Source organism: Vombatus ursinus, unplaced genomic scaffold (assembly GCF_900497805.2).
Source record: "Vombatus ursinus unplaced genomic scaffold, bare-nosed wombat genome assembly UNPS02014787.1, whole genome shotgun sequence".
Lineage (NCBI taxonomy): Eukaryota > Metazoa > Chordata > Mammalia > Diprotodontia > Vombatidae > Vombatus > Vombatus ursinus.
The window spans coordinates 2,750,499-2,754,871 of record NW_020954565.1 but is presented as its reverse complement, the minus strand read 5'-3'; the positions used below and the strand labels follow the sequence as shown (position 1 = coordinate 2,754,871).

Below are 4,373 nucleotides of genomic sequence, written 5' to 3'. Positions count from 1 at the left end.
GTCACAGGAGGCCCTTGCTTTGGAATACAAGATCATTTATCCTAATTGCATGTAACACAAAGTGTCAACATTCATAAATCAAATTGAATTTCAACATAGACAACATCAGGTGTTATCACTGAGTTAAGTTTGAAGTGACAGTTTTGCCTGTTGGTGTTTGGAGATGCAAAATTATTTTTTTTCAGATTGCCTTTTAAGCACTCTTCTAGTTAGAAACATTTTGTTAATGGGCAAATAAAGATACATAGAAAACAAAGCATGCCAGTTGTGTCTAATACTATTACTATTTTATTTTTTTTCCAGATGGCCCCTATATGACTTCATTACATTCTTTTGTGTTGACCATGTTCTGGTGAGAGTGTTCCTCACTGTAAATATAAGGGTTATAGTACACCTTTGAATCATGTGACTTTTCAGTATGTTTTAAAATTTATCTTATAGTAGTGAGTCAAAGTACTCTGGAAGAACATAGCCAACAAACTACCAAATTCAATAAAAACTCCCTGATTCTGGGTCCTTTATATGGATGATAATGAGAGAACATTTGGTTTTTCTCCCTGGTGCCTAGAAAGGCTCTGCACAGAGGGTACATCAGATTCTCTTTGTGAGTGGTCAGCTCTAGCGTTCTTGCTTACGGAGCCAAGCTAAGGCTTCACACATTATACTCTTTTCCTTGTCCAGGACCAATAAAGAAAGTAAGGCTCGTGTAGGGTTAGGTTGTAGCAACAACATGAAGGTGCTAAACATACCATTGAACATTGGTCAGTAGCTTAAAACTTCAGATGACCACTCACTAAACCATAAAATCATCATTCCACAAAGCTTTTATTCACACAAAACTTGCACAGTAGCAAAACAAAACAAAACAAAACAAAAAAAAAAAACATAACTAGGCCACACATGGAAGAACAATATACAATAGGAGACTTGAATTTCTCAATGGTATCAGAAAGATGTATTTCCATAAATAACATTTACAGTTCTAGTGTTATGTTTTTCAAGGTGTCTGAAGCTTCACAGTACTAGAACTAATTTCACCAGAACACATGCACAAAATGTGCAACATGAGAATCCATATTAATGTCACATAAAAGCACACCCCTTATTTGTCATTCCAGCATGTTACGTTTCTAAAAACAAAAAACCTACATCCCGGTCCCATTTATTCTTCCATTATGCTTTTAGTCCCTCTTTTATTACAGTCAGTCACTGTTAGTGCTCTTCACCATGCCTTTCAGGATTATGTCACTCCCTGCCTGCTGACTGTCAGGATTAAGGGACACCCCTTTTCCAGATTCACCTTTTTCCTGATGTCTTCATCGTTAGCTCCAAAAGAGACATGAAGCTTGAAAGCAGCCTGGCAGAGTTCATGAGCATGTTTTAAATCATGGTCAAGCCTTTGGATATCAGTGATTACATTGACTGAACTGGGATACTTGAAGGAATCAGCAAGTAGGGCATTTAGGTGATCTGTTGTGCTAGTGATTCTTTGTAGTTCAACATCTGGTTCAATCAGAGAAGCAAGTGTTTCAGCTCCTTCAACTCACCCCTCTAGCAATCTCTTCTTATTGTACATTTGAACCAAACAAGGCAAAGTCTTTAATACAATGCTATTGTCATCTCTCTGAATTGCTCCAGCTCTGCACATCTATGCTACGGATTTTGTTAATGTGAGCTGCATTTCAATAGGCTTATCCCTTTGTAACATTGTCACAAAAATCTGGGGTAATAATTTTCTATCAACCAAAACATTTACAAGTGTCAGGGATACCTGGGGGTTTTCAAGGGCTAGAACTGAATCACATTTCAGTGCTTGCATTTGAACTTTGTGTGACACTGAAGTTAGCAGATGAGCAATATTCTGTATTGCTCCATGGTTAAATAAAATTATTTAGTGATCTGGTACTCTGCAGCATTGAGAGATCTGGCAAATGTATCCTTGTGTATAACGAGACCTACCTAGCAGTGCTATGCTCCTCTGGAGCTGGACTGGACTGGTAAAAATGGTACGAAGGCATCTAAAGCTAAGCTTCAATGAACTTGAAATCTTGTGATAATAATTCTTGCAGCAAGGCAGGACTAATGTGGCAATCCAGGAGACACCTGACATTATTTTCAGTACGCATAGCAAGACTTCCCAACACCACTGCACATTCAGTTTTGGCTTTCTGTTTGTTGTTTCCAATCACAGCATTTTTTATGTCTATAGCACCTTGTTGAACTTTCTGGCGATCAGGGTCATATTTGACCCTGTCACTTCCAAAAGGGTATTCATATGGATCGAGGTCTCCAGCAAATGTGCCATCTTGGTCCTTTGGGAGAGAGACTTTACCTCAACATAAGAAAGAATTTTCTAACTATTATATCTGGCTACTTCAGGAGAAGTGAGTTCTTTTATTTTATTCTGGCTGTTCAATTGTCAGAAATTTTGTAGAGGCATCATGTTTCATTTAGGGGGTTGGATCCGATGATCCCGAATGTCCGATGTTGGGACTCAGGATTTAAGTAGGACCTTGAAGAATGGATAGAATTTCTTTAGTAATTTAAAGCTACACTAAGACTTTGGGGACACTTAGTATGTGGCTTTAAGTTTTGTAAAGTATCTTTCATACAAAATCGTATTTAAACTTCACAACAGGCTGAGGCTCAGAAAATTAAGTGCCGATGGTCACATGACTAAGTAGTGTCAGAGGTAGAATTTGAACCCAGGTCTTTCTGCCTCCAAGCCCAGTATTCCAACTTCAGATGAAGGGTCCATTTGATTTAATAGTAAGGAGGTCTTTTAGGGTCTTTGACTTAGGATCTTTGGTAGGGTAGGGCAGGCTATGGGAGGGCTTTAGTGAGTAGATGATGAGATAGTTGAGTCTTCCCTTCCTTGACGTTTATCAATAAAGAGAGTGAAAGATAAGTAAGGATCTTCAAAGGGGCAACAGTGTTAAAAGGTAGTATTTCTTGTTATTACAATATATCACTAAATATTTATTTTTCTTTTCACCAAGATTACATTTCTCAGTCACAGAATTAGGAGGTTTGTGCAGCAGGCAGACATATTATATACTTTTTAATGTTTTTTTTTAATTACCATGTTTATTTTTCCAAGTTTCTACTCAGCTCTTGTGTTTTCATCAGTGATGCTTGAAAATCCTCTATTTCATTAAAGGTCTAGTTTTCCTTTTGTAAGATCTTCCTTAGCTTTGCTGGGGAAGTTATTCTTGGTTGTTAAATATACACACACACACACACACACACACATATATACATATATATGCCTATATATGCATGCATCCTCAATGTAGAAAGGACATTTTTGATGTCAAAGATTTGGTTTTGGGGTATTTTGGGGAGAAGAGGTGGAAGGGCTATGTTTGCCCCACAACACCTGGATGATGTGTTACACATCAAGAGGGGTTAGTAAATTGAATTGAGTTCCTTGTCCTACTCATTGACTTATCCTTAAATTCAACTGGATCCTCTATTATTGACTTCCAATGCCACTCGTTTTCATTTGCTGAAACAACTATACTGTGTACCTATAGCCTCCAAGGGGAATGAGTGTAGAGCAATAGTCTCCAAAATCTTGATCTTGAGGTCCTATTTGTTAGAAAAAAGTTTGAATATTCACCTTATTACCTCTCTATAAAAAATGTTACACATATGTGTATTTTTTTACAAATTATATTTATATATTACTGTACTAATATATAATGTACTTTATAAAATATGCAGATAGAATTTTAAAATGAGACAAAGATGAAATTACATTTTAATTTTATTTGAATTAGTGTCAATAGGCAATCACAACTTCACAAAGTTTGCATGAAAACTAGGTTTAGTACAAGAGAAATGAACATGCATGTGGACCCAAAGAGTTCCAAATCCATACAGAAGTTCGCATTTTTATAAAAGCAGGACAAAGGAAGGAGGAAACACGAGAAATCTACACCTAGAGCAGCATGGCATGGGAAGGGAAAGGTGCAACAAAGGTGGGAAAAGGACAAAACCCCTCCCAAGGGGGAAGAGGAAGGTGATGGCAAAAGCCACATTCTTTTCCCTTGGGAATTGCTAGACCATGAAGATATGATGGTTACTTATCTACAAGAGTCTCAGCTGCACAAACCTAATGAAGACTTTCTGGCACCTGTCTGGACTCCCAAGGACATGGAGGTCCAGCCTGGAATGCAAACAGCAAATTATGTCAGCTGGGTTGGGGGCACTTTGTCCTTGACATATTTAGGGCCTCCTGTGTGCTCTACGTCTCTTGTTTCTGGAAAATATGGCAATTCAAGACAAGTTCAGGGGACCTCTTAACAGTCCTTGACATTAGTGATGGTACAAACCCACCTTCTCTTACCAGAACATTATTATTGTTTCTG

General features: G+C 37.8%; 1 pseudogene; it reads right to left on the bottom strand.

Moving 5' to 3' along the window:
• Positions 1-1,240: 1,240 nt before the first annotated feature.
• On the bottom strand, positions 1,241-2,305 carry LOC114047434 (annotated as a pseudogene).
• Positions 2,306-4,373: the final 2,068 nt, after the last annotated feature.